We start from the raw sequence: 13,567 nt of genomic DNA, 5'->3' as shown, positions 1-13,567 counted from the left end.
TGGGCTACAGTCCACGGGGTCACAAGAGTCAGACACGACTTAGCGACTAAACCACCACCTGATAAATGCTTTGCTTTTTTTTTCCCTCTCAAATCTCCCTGAAGCACTGGTCTTCTTCATGCACGGAAGCTCCTTTTCCTTCAAAATTCACTTTCAGTTTAAGGCTGCAAGTCTTGAGGGGGCCTTCAGAGCTGCTCAACAATCCTAGTTGCCCTGGGCAGACTATTCCCCTACCCTCTAAGCAAAGCAGTTCACACCTGGTCTTTCACATCTTCAACACTCTTCCCCTGTCCTGGCTTATTACCTTATGACCTCAGTTCTTATTTCAAGTGAGAAACAGAAGCAATCAGTACAGACGTGTACCCTCAAAATGTACCAACAAGCCCCTGCATCTGGATCTATGAAATGAATCACCAATGGAGTAGATTCTGCTCCTCCAGCCTAGAAAAGGAATCTTCTGCAGGTTCTTCCCCTCTCTCCCCTGTGTATTCAGGCTTTCTTTCTGTTTTTCTAGTTTTCATCTCTAAAAGAAAATCCTCTCAGATACCATTTTCCACTGTTCAGATTGTTAAAAATCAAAAAAGTTTGATAGCACTCAGTGAGACTGTGGGGAATACATGGCTGATAGGAGTGTAAGTTGATACAACTCTTACAGATGACAATTGAGAAATATCTATCAATGTGCCTTTAGCATATGCAATCCCACTCCAGAAAGTTTATCCTATCGATATAGTTGAATTTATGTATTGTTTCCTTAAAAAAAAAAAAGGAAAGTGGAGAACATTATGTATGTATTAGTTTCTTGCCTTTTGCAATAAAAATAGGGACAAATAATACCATTTTCTTATGTGCACAGGAAGAAAAGCATCGAAGAAGATACAAGAAATAATTCAAATGGGAATCAGGAGTGGGAGGGAGACTTTTTATATATAATGTTTTATTTGTAATTTTTAATCATCTGAAAGTATTATCTATTATGTTCCAAAACTTAATATTTTTTTGAAAATCAACCCTCACTTTCCTCCTTCACCATGCCTCTCCAACCACATTTCATTTCTCTGATCTCCTTTACAGCCAGAACAAATAGATCCCTCATTCTCTCCTCATCCTACTTCAGTTGGGCTTTTGTTGCCCCCAGTCCACTGAAACTACACCTGTGGGGGTAACTAGTGACTTCCAAGTTGCCAAATCCTAGATAGAACCACTCAGCAACATTCGACAGTTATTTCAAGAGAAACGCTTTCTTCTCTTGGTTTCATGAAGAGTGGGCTTCCCTGATAGCTCAGTTGGTAAAGAATCTGCCTGCAATGCAGGAGGAGATCCTGGTTTGATTCCTGGGTCAGGAAGATCCCCTGGAGAAAGGATAGGCTACCCACTCGAGTATTCTGGCTTTCTTCTCTTGGTTTTCTGAAGGATACCTTCTCCTAGTTTTTCAAACTGCGTTGATACCCTCATTAACTGCTTTGCTTCTGACCTCTAAATAAGGGAATGTCCCAGGTTCAACCTTTTGACACCTTTTCATAGATTCCTTCTATGTATACTCCTGTCCAAGAATAATATGGAAGAAGTTAATTATATGCAAACAGATTTACTCATATGAAAGAGAATCAATAGGTGCTTGTCAACAGGGCTTTTAAAAGGGAGGATTTATAAAAGAGAGCAGGGAGATGTGGGGTGTCTGGAAACCATGAGTCTTGTCTGCTTTTCTAGAGGGAAAACTGACAAGCTAGCATTCTGCAAAGCAGTCAGTCTAGGCAGCCTGCCCTGGAGCTGGCTGGCTCAAGGCATCAATGAAAACAATGTTAGCTATTTATAGATTCTGCAGAAAACTGTGAAGTACAAGGAACAGGTTGTCTCTGTCTATTGTAAGCACCTCTACTTGGCTGAGCCAATTTCCTCATCAAAATTCTCTCAACTTCTCCTGTCAGGATTTTCCAGAGAAATATATTCAAAATACAGGTCATATTTTGATGGTGTAAGCATGCACTTTCATTTATGAGAATTTTAGTCCTGAGGATGTGCTGGTAAGTATTAATTATTGCCTGAATTTACTTGGTCTTAAGTTTTAAAACCATGCAAGAATTCCTATCTAAATGTATGAGAAAATAGGGCCATAGTTTGTATTATGAATCCCATATTTTATTCCTTTTTTAAAAAATCCCTTGGGTTTCTTTAAGGTTCCAAGAAATGTGAATAGGTGTAGTGTAACTGCCTTAGTCATCTATTCAGTTCAGTTCAGTAGCTCAGTTGTGTCCGATTCTTTGTGACCCCATGAACCACAGCACACCAGGCCTCCCTGTCCATCACCAACTCCCGGGGTTCACTCAAACTCATGTCCATTGAGTCGGTGATGCCATCCAGCCATCTTATCCTCTGTCGTCCCCTTCTCCTGCTGCCCTCAATCTTTGTCAGCAGCAGGGTCTTTTCAAATGAGTCAGCCCTACATATCAGGTGGCCAAAGTATTGGAGTTTCAGCTTCAACATCAGTCCCTCCAATGAACACCCAAGACTGATCTCCTTTAGGATGGACCAGTTGGATCTCCTTGCAGTCCAAGGGACTCTCAAGAGTCTTCTCCAACACCACAGATCAAAAGCATCAATTCTTCAGCGCTCAGCTTTCCTTATAGTCCAACTCTCACATCCATACATGACTGCTGGAAAAACCATAGCCTTGACTAGACAGAACTTTGTTGACAAAGTAATGTCTCTGCTTTTTAATATGCTGTCTAGGTTGGTCATAACTTTCTTTCCAAGGAGTAAGCATCTTTTAATTTCATGGCTGCAATCACCATCTGCAGTGATTTGGGAGCCCCAAAATATCAAGTCTGACACTGTTTCCCCATCTATTTCCCATGAAGTGATGAGATCAGATGCCATGATCTTAATTTTCTGAATTTTGACCTTTAAGCCAACTTTTCACTCTCCTCTTTTACTTTCATCAAGAGGCTCTTTAGTTCTTCACTTTCTGCCCTAAAGATGGTGTCTAAGATGAGGTTAGTAGTATTTCTCCCAGCAGTCTTGATTCCACCTTGTGCTTCTCCCAGCCCTGCGTTTCTCATGATGTACTCTGCATATAAGTTAAATAAGTAGGGTGACAATATACAGCCTTGAAGTACTCCTTTTCCTATTTGGAACTAGTCTGTTCCATGTCCAGTTCTAACTGTTTCTTCCTGACCTGCATATAGGTTTCTTAAAAGGCAGGTCAGGTGGTCTGGTATTCCCTCTCTTTCAGAATTTTCCAGTTTATTGTGATTCACGCAGTCAAAGACTTTGGCGTAGTTATCTATTGCTGTAGAACAAATTAACCTAACATTGAGAGAACAGAACAATATTCATATCTTCTATATGCAGAGTACATCATGAGAAACACTGGACTGGAAGAAACACAAGCTGGAATCAAGATTGCCGGGAGAAATATCAATAACCTCAGATATGCAGATGACACCATCCTTATGGCAGAAAGTGAAGAGGAACTAAAAAGCCTCTTGATGAAAGTGAAAGAGGAGAGCAAAAAAGTTGGCTTAAAGCTCAACATTCAGAAAACAAAGATCATGGCATCCAGTCCCATCACTTCATGAGAAATAGATGGGGAAACAGTGGAAACAGTGTCAGACTTTATTTTGGAGGGCTCCAAAATCACTGCAGATGGTGACTGCAGTCATGAAATTAAAACATGCTTACTCCTTGGAAGAAAAGTTATGACCAACCTAGATAGCATATTCAAAAGCAGAGACATTACTTTGCCGACTAAAGTCCATCTAGTCAAGGCTATGGTTTTTCCTGTGGTCATGTATGGATGTGAGAGTTGGACTGTGAAGAAAGCTGAGCGCCAAAGAATTGATGCTTTTGAACTGTGGTGTTGGAGAAGACTCTTGAGAGTCCCTTGGACTGCAAGGAGATCCAACCAGTCCATTCTGAAGGAGATCAGCCCTGGGATTTCTTTGGAAGGAATGATGCTAAAGCTGAAACTCCAGTACTTTGGCCACCTCATGAGAAGAGTTGACTTATTGGAAAAGACTCTGATGCTGGGAGGGATTGGGGGCAGGAGGAGAAGGGCACGACCGAGGATGAGATGGCTGGATGGCATCACGGACTCGATGGACGTGAGTCTGAGTGAACTCCAGGAGTTGGTGATGGACAGGGAGGCCTGGCGTGCTGCGATTCATGGGGTCACAAAGAGTCGGACACGACTGAGCGACTGAACTGAACTAAGTGTACATGAGTCAGGGCTCTGAGCATGGCTTAAGCTTGGTGCCTCTGGCTCAAGATGTCTTATAATGTTGCAGCCAAACTGTTGGCTGGGACTGAGGTCTTATTCTCAGTTGGGGCAACAGAGTTCCACTTTCAAGCTGATTTCCATGGTTGCTCGCAGACCTCTGTTCTTTTCCACCCAGGCTGGCTTCCTAAATGCCCTTGTTATCTAAGATAACAAGATAGAAAGAGAGAGAGGGACAGAGAATCCAAGACCAAGAGAGGAAAAGAGAGAGAATCCAAGACCAAGATAGAGATCAGTCTTTTATAACCTAACCTTCTAAGTTACACCCATCACTTCGGTTGTATTATTTTCATTTGAAGTGAGCCAGTGAATCCAGCCCACACTCAAGGGGAAGGGCTTATACAAGAACTTGAATACCATACCAAGAGGCTGAGGGGTCCACCCTGTAAAGTTCTCCTTCAGTTCAGTTCAGTTCAGTCGGTGAGTATTCCCCAGGACCACTCAGTTTATCTTACCAGTATTTAGGGGTGATGTGGAGAGTGACATTTCCTTTTAATGAGAGTACCATGTGTAATTTATAGTTTTTGAAGTATTTTACCTGTAATGTAAAATTTATTCATAGAGAGTACTGAAGGTATTTCCTAGTTGGAAAAACAAAATCCATGAGCTGTTAAAGCATTTGCCTTTTATCAAGGGAAAAATCTTGATCCAACCAGATTTGCCAACTATTATTAAACATATTTAAAGTTTTGAAGTAACTGAAATACTTAAATGCCTCAAGTCTGGGTTCCCAGGCTTACTCCACCCTTACCATTTTTCCAGATTATAATCAACTGGAGATAAAACAAGACTTGGTCCTCTACTGAGTTTCCCAGATAAAGCTTTTCAACTAATATTTTTGTAAATTTAGAACAAATTTGTCCCTGTTGTTTGGATTATTTTTTGTTATAAAGGTATTAAAGGTCAAGAAATATTAATAGTTTTGGATAACATCAACCAGTGTGAGAATTGTTTAAAATAACCTTTCTCTTTACCTTCTTCTCTCTGTCAGTATGGGGCCAATTTGTGGCAATTGAATATGTCTTTATTTACAAATTAGACTAAACAACTTTTTGTTTTTGTATTAATGAATGTAAAACCAGTGAGGGCTACTTCCTTATATAATAGATACTTTTTTAAGTTTTAAAAGTGGTATCTTTAGTGTAGGCTTTAATTTTATAAATTGAAATTTGCTTTAGATGTTAGATTGTCTTTAAGAAGCAATTAAATTTCTTTTTAAGGTTTTGGCTGGAGCATCTGAGAAAACCTCTTTGCTTTCATAGCTTTGACAACAATATTTAGTAGCAATATTTTTCTTTAAATAGCCCAAATATTTAAAGTGTAAGACACAAAATACTTTCTCTTTTTTAGAAATATTTGGGTTTCTCTTATTTACATGTACATTTTTAATCTTTATTAGCCAGTCAGGACAGAGCGTCATTAGATTTTGAGAGCATGTAGTAACAGATACAGGGCTTCCTGGGTGGGACAGTGGTACAGAATATGCCTGCCAGTGCAGGAGATGCAAGAGACGTGGGTTCCATCCCTGGGTCAGGAAGATCCTTTAGAGTAGGAAATGGCAACCCGCTACAATATTCCTGCCTGGAGAATCCCGGGGATGGAGGAGCCTGGTGGGCTACAGTCCATGGGGTCTCAAAGAGTCAGACACGACTGAGCACAGATGCAATAATAGATAAAACCTGTGTTCTGATTAATATGGTGGATTACACTGATTGATTTTCAAATGTTAAACTAGTCTTACATTCCTGAGATAAACTCTATTTGGACATGATGGATTATAATTTACATATATAAATATCTGGACTTACTAGGATTTTAAGGATTTTTGCATCTGTGTTCACAAGGGATATTGAGCTGTAATTTTTTGTTAAGTTATTGTCAGGTTTTGATGCCAGGGTTTTACTGGTCTAACGAAACTAGTTAGGAAGTTCTCTCCTCCATTTTCTGAAAGAGCTTCTGTGAAACTGACATTATTTCATCCTTAAATGTTTAATAGAATTCACCTGGGAAACCACTGAGGGCCTTTAGTTTCCTCTGTGGGAAGCTTTTCATAATGAATTTCACTTGTTCAGTAGATAACAGCTATGGCAGGCAGCTTCTAAAATGGTTCCTGTAGCAGAAAATAATCTGTCTCTCAGCTCTCAATTCACTCTTCTTGCTTTTTAAGAATGGACAGAATTCCTTTACGCATCTCTCCTTTGCAGTAAGCGCAATAAACTTTTCAGGAGTGGGCACTGGAGGAGGAGGGGCTGTGGTCAGCGGTACGGCCACAAGGACATCCAGTGGAGTCCTTCCCCAGACATGGTCCCAGCACATGTTATCCTGCAACCTCCCTCTGGTCTAGCACTAAGAGAGCCTGCAGCCCTCTCAACAGGGAAGTCAGTGCCCTGAAGGGCTCCTGCCTGCATTGGCAGCCAAAGGCTTCCTGTCTGCACTGGCGCCAGTTTTCCTCTGCAGGCTCGCTTGTAGTCCGGAACCTTGCTTTTTGCTTGCCAGGAACCAATCCCAGGCTGGGCAAACCAGCAAACTTCTCTTCTGCCCAGTGGGCTGAACTTCATGGACTCCAATGAGGTCTGCCCCCCAGTCTTCAAAAGAGATCCCCTTTCCAAGTTTGTCCTTCATTTTTTCCGCTAATGCATGCTCACCCTGTTTTATTCTTAAAAAAAAAAAAAAAAAAAACTGGGACTTCCCTGGTGGTCCAGTGGCTAAGACTCCATGCTCCCAATGCAGGGGACCTGGGATTAATCCCTGGCCAGGGAACCAGATTCCACATGCTGGAACTAACAGTTTGCATGCCACCCCGAAGATTGAAGATACCATGTGTCACAACTAAAAGCCAGTGCACCAAATACATGAATAAACATTTTTTTTAAATCAATTTGGAAAACTTAAGTAAGATTAAACTAGGAGGACAAGTTTGTCCTTCCTTAGCTACTCTCCCTAAGCCATAAGGTACCATATGGAATTTTCGTTAATATTATAGTCACTCACTGACTAGATTGTAATAATTCTTTTGTATCATACAGCCCCTCTATGGTTTTTACCTCCTGATGGGAGAAGAGAAGTCATCAGGTCCGGTGCACACAAAGGTGAGGGGATCACACCAGAATATGATTACCAGAAGGTATGGGTCTTTGGGAGCTATATCAGTCCCTGAGTGTGGTCTGGATCTAGTGATTTGTTTCTAAGGAATAATGACAAAACTGATGGGATGTTGCTAAGATTCAGTTCAGTTCAGTTCAGTTCAGTCGTGTCCTTGCAACCCCATGGATTGCAGCACGCCAGGCTTCCCTGTCCATCACCAACTCCCAGAGCTTGCTCAAACTCACATCCATCAAGTCAGTGATGCCATACAACCATCTCATCTTCTGTCGTCCCCTTCTCGTCCTGCCTTCAATCTTTCCCAGCATCAGGGTCTTTTCTAAGGAGTCAGTTCTTTGCATCAGGTGGCCGAAGTATTGGAACTTAAGCTTCCGCATCAGTCCTTCCAATGAATATTCAGGACTGATTTCCTTTAGGATGGACTGGGTTGATCTCCTTGAAGTCCAAGGGACTCTCAAGAGTCTTCTCCAACACCACAGAGTTCAAAAGTATTAATTCTTCAGCACTCAGCTTTCTTTATAGTCCAACTCTCACTGCCATACATGACTACTGGAAAAACCATAGCTTTGACTAGAGACCTTTAATCTCTCTGCTTTTTAATATGCTGTCTAGGTTGGTCATAGCTTTTCTTCCAAGGAGCAAGCGTCTTTTAACTTCACGGCTGCAGTCACCATCTGCAGTGATTTTGGAGCCCAAGAAAACAGTCTTTCACTATTTCCTCTTGTTTCCCCATCTATTTGCCATGAAGTGATGGGACAGACGCCATGATCTTAGTTTTTTGAATGTTGAGTTTTTAAGGCAACTTTTTCACTCTCCTCTTTCACTTTCATTAAGAGGCTCTTTAGTGGCTCAGATGGTAAAGCATCTACCTACAATGCAGGAGACCCAGGTTCGATCCCCGGGTTGGGAAGATCCTCTGGATAAGGAAATGACAATCCACTCCAGTACTCTTGCCTGGAAAATCCCATGGACAGAGGAGCGTGGTAGGCTACAGTACACGGGGTCACAGAGAGTCGGATACAACTGAGCGACTTCACTTTCACTTTCACTTTAGTTCTTTGCTTTCTGCCATAAGGGTGGTGGCATCTGCGTATCTGAGGTTATTGCTGTTTCTCCCGGCGATCTTGATTCCAGTTTGTGCTTCATCCAGCCTGGCATTTTGCATAATGTACTCTGCATATAAGTTAAATAAGCTTCCATGATTAGGTTATAAAAGACTGTGACCCCACTGCTCCTTCCAAAATATTTGGAATAATGCTCCCATTCATTATTAGCCTATGAAATTACACAGCCCATAAAAACTAACCATGCCTTATTTCGAGGCCTCTTGCCCTTCTAAGATGGCCCACACCGTCTGTGGAGTGTGTTTCTCTCTAAATAAATCCACTTCTTACCTATCAAAAAAAAAAAAAATTGTGACTCTTTATAGCTCACGCCACCTGGCCCCACCGCCTACTTATTCCGGGCTCTTTTGGTCTGCTGAGCCAAGCTACCATTTATTTGATTGTCATCTCCCCTACAGAGAGGCTCAAGACGCACAAAACTGAGGGCAAGCTTCAGCCAATCAAAAGCTGAGGCCTCATTCCAACATTCAGGAGGAACTGAACCCTACCAACAATAAGTGGAGGGAGCTTGGAAGCAGACCCTTGATCAGGCGAGTCGTGAGATGACTACAGAGCCAGTTAAGACCTAGACTGCAACCCCGAATTTGTGAGAGAGATCCAGAGCAGGGTACTCCTCTAAGTTACATGCAGACTCCTGACCTACAGAAACTATGAAATAATGTGTTAAGCCACTAAATTTGAGGATGCTCTTATTATAATAGGTAACTAATAAAAGTTATTCCAGTTTTCTTTTTTCATCCTGTATCTGTTTTGGTAAATCGTATTTTGCAGGAATTTGTCCATTTTTAAGTTAAAACCATATAGTTTAATTTATTCATTTCCTTCCGAAGTAGACCAAGTACACTAATCTACTTGGTCAAGAAATACTTCAGAAACAGAAAAAAATATATATATATCCACACAAAGACATGTACACAAATGTTCATAGCAGCTTTATTTGTAATAGTGAGAAAATCACTCAAATGCTCTCCAATGGGTGAATGTTTAAACAAAATGTGGTATGTCCATACCATGGTATACTTACTCAGCTATAAAAAGAAGAAATTACTAAGACATGCAACAATTTGGATGGTTCTCAGGGGAATCAGGCTGCGTGAACAAAGCCAATCTCCAAAGGGTATATTCTACATAATTTCACTTATATATATAAACGGATAGGTAACATGAGGGACCACTGAGATGACAGAACAATTTTTTTTCAGTTCTGTTATCAAGAACTGTGGTGGGTCCACAGACCTACATGTGATAAAACTGAATAGAACTACACACACACACACACACACAACATACACACACACACAAAATGAATGCATGTGAAAGCTGGTGAAATCTGAAAAAGTCCCGTAGGTTGTGACTAATATCAATTTCCTGGTTTTGGTATAGTCTAGTTACATAAGAGACTACCACTGGGGGAACTGTATGAAGAGTACATGGGTACTCTATTATTTTTTGCAAATTCCTGTGAATCTATAATTATTTCAGGATATCAAGTTTAGAAACAAACTAGCAAAAAACTTCAGTTGATCTCATCCAGTCTCTTAGGTTAAAATATCTGTTTTAAGTAGCACTCTGACCCTCACCCCCATTACTCTTCATATCATTTTCAGTGAGGTTGACTTTTAAGCAAAGACCTGAAGAAAGTGAGAGATCTAGTGAAGATTCTGACAGGCGTCGGGAAAGCCTTCTAACCTGAGAGGACAGCATGGGTAAAGGCCCTACGATGGGAGCAGGCCTGGATGGCCTGCTGAAGAAATCAGTAACCAAAGCGGCTGGAGCACAGTGAGTAAAATATCAAAAAAAAGGGTCTGGCTTTCACCCTGAGATGAGCAGCATTTGGAGGGTTTTAGGCACAAGAGTGAAGAGATCAAGCTGACATTTTAACTGATTTCTCTAGCTGTTGTGGGAAGAACAAACTAAAGGGAGGCAAGGAGGAAAACAGGAGGCTGTCACAGTCCAGGTGAGTGATAACTGTGACTTGGACCTCTGTGGTGAGAAGTGGTCAAATTCTGGGTATCTGTTTTGGAGGCAGGCTGACAGGCTTTGCTGCTGGACTAGGACGAGTAGTCAAGGGAGAAATAACTGAAACGGGGAAGACTTGGAGGTACAGTTTGGGAGTTTCAGATTTGGACATGTTAATATATCTGAGATATTTACTAGAAATCTAGTTAAGATGTTCGGCAGATGGCCCTATCTAAAACTGTTCACAGTACTTAAACTATAACGTAAGTTTCATGAAGTAAGGGACGAATTCAATCCTGTATCCCTAATGCCCAGTTTTTAGAAGATTCTCAAAAATGTATTTGTTGCATGAGTCTATCTGTAAACTACCTGAGCCTGAACACTTGATGATGGATATTTATCAAATGCACTTGGGCTAAGACAGGCTCCAAACCCATTTCATTCATGATGGCAGTGGTTCCCAACTGTTCTGCACATTGGCAACACCTGGGGAGCTTCAAAAGTAGCAGTGCCTTGATCCCACCTCCTCAGACTGTTTTAATTGGTCTGGGGTGTGTTCTGAGCTTTGGGATTTATTTAAAGACGCCCAGGTGACTGCAATATACAGGTAAATTTGGAACCACTGCACTATGGACTTCTCAATTATAAAAAGAACAAGTCTTTGTTAAACTGCATGATAATTACTTCAATAGGTGTTAATTATAAAGAAAATAAAATCTTCTTGGGATTTCATTTCCTTCACTAAGTTTCCTCTCCTTTCCTCTCCTTTGAGTCAACTATCCATGGTTCTTCCCCTTCTTCCTGACTCAGGGCTTATACAAAATCACCTATTTCACAAATATTGATGTTTTCAGCAATGAGGTCTGGGATTCTAAGCCAGATTTAATCCATGATAACGTGGAGATGTTCTGCTTTTCAAATCCATCTCTTTTCCTCCATCCTTGCTTAGGCCATGCTCTAAACCCTTCTTACCTAGACTGTTGACTTGTTTCCCTGCTGGTCAATCTCCAGCTTCACCTAACACTACTGCTAAAGTGATCTAAAACCTCAAATCGATCAGATCATCTAACTTCCAAGACTCCCTAACAGTCTCTTTAGTATTCAGTGTCCTTCACAGAGGTCCCCAATTACCTCATCTAGCTATGTGACCATGGGCAAATTCTCTAAGGTCTCTGCCTCAGTTTTCTCATCTGTAAAATGGTGAAAATAATGGTCCTAGATGATATTATACCTATAGCACTTAGAACTGTGTCTGGAACATATTAAGTGCTCCAAGAGTTGGTTAAGCTATTCCTCAAACACTCCTTCCACTGTTTAACACTTATGGCTGAAATAGGTGCCAACCATCACCACCTCTGGAAGGTAGAATAAGACGAATCAGAATTCTGACTCCATTACTTTCTAGTTTTAAGGTCTTGGGCAAGTTTCTTAACATCTCAAATATAAAACAGGGCTCATAATATTTACAGTGAAGGACTATGAGGATACAGAGTGGGTTGGTGTGAAGATAGAGTAGGTACTTGGGTGTTTTCTCCCATTTAGGTCTGGATGGTGAAATATTATTCAGCCTGTGAAATCTAGCCTGAGGTAATTTCACAAAGAAGCAATTCCTCTGGCTCACTATCACTACCATTCACCCCATCATTTCCCTTCTGGAGTCTCCATATCCCTTATACTAGAAAATAGCTCACTGAGCTGGTTATTCAGATTTGTTTTTCCCATGTTCCAGGCTGAGAGCTTCAAGAGAAAGGGCTAGTTTGTTTCACTGACGTTCAACCTTACTGATCAGCACAGACAGGGAGTTAAAATTCATCAGTTGAGTCAATGAGTAAAACTATTCAAGGCCCAGTAAAAATGGTGTCTAGATCCACTGAGGCCATTCTCTGTTACATTCTGAGATTCCCCTGGACAGTCTTCATACTTCTTTAGTATACTACTTCAGATTCTTTATTTGTGTATTTAGTCTATTTTCTCCATTAGATTGTGAACTGCTGGCATTATCTATGGCCTCATCTTCCATACAGAAAATACTCTACATTGAATGAATAAAGTGACTGATCGAATTAAGGAGTATTTCAACCTCCCTGGCCTAATCTACTTCTTTCAGATCCTTACCAGTGATGAATGCATGAGGCAGGTGATTATTTAAATCTCAAAGAGTATCCTGGTAGCTTGGTGAAACCAAAAAATTTGCCAATGAAGTCAAGATAACTAAAATGCACTATAAACTTAATATTGACACTAAACAACTTTTAAGGTGGACAAATAATTTTATTTTGTGCATGCAAATACATGTCAAGTACTGCAAACTTGTTCCATCAATTTTCTCTCAAACACTGGAAATCATGATGCTCTATTCTGTGAACAGCCAAAGCTAATATCTCTTCACTTCAGTGCTACAGCAAAAACACACAGAATTCACTCTTTGCTATTCACTATCATCACAACCCTCATTGTTCCATCTCTGCCCTCCCCCCATATACAGGCCTTATGAATCCTAGCCTTCCCCTGTTTAATCCTATTTCTATAGCACAAAGGGAAACATTACAATTTGGAAAATTCAAATTGAAATAAATGGAATAGAATTTATTCCCATATATATTCCCCATTTCATTGTACAGAATTATTTTAAATTATAGTTTTAAATAGAAGCTGAGTATATGCCTTAAAAATGAGCATTAAATCCATCTTAGAGATGGTGCCTGCTTTTTACATGATGGGTGTACACCATCTTTTAATTTCATTTACATTTCAATCGAACAATAGATTTGCAAAGAAAATGTCTAATACAGACGTAAAAATATTCACACTAGAGCTTCACAATCGGTTGTACAATTGACAAACAGGCCTCTTTTCCCAAACTTTCCAGCTAAGCAAATTTATAAAATGTAATCAATGCAACAAGAAAAAACATTTCTCTTTCACTTCCAGGGAAAAGAATATGCAATAAACAGTATAAATGCAGACAGCAGTTGCTGCAAGCTAACCACGATACTCCCAAGTGGCTGTACAGTGGATATGTGCAGTACAAATAAAAGCCACATGTGTTGTATCACAACTACAGTATAATTGTTTGCCCAGCTAAGAGAATGCATGCACTTCCATG

Source organism: Capricornis sumatraensis, chromosome 1 (genome assembly GCF_032405125.1).
Source record: "Capricornis sumatraensis isolate serow.1 chromosome 1, serow.2, whole genome shotgun sequence".
NCBI lineage: Eukaryota > Metazoa > Chordata > Mammalia > Artiodactyla > Bovidae > Capricornis > Capricornis sumatraensis.
This window is presented reverse-complemented; position numbering follows the sequence as displayed.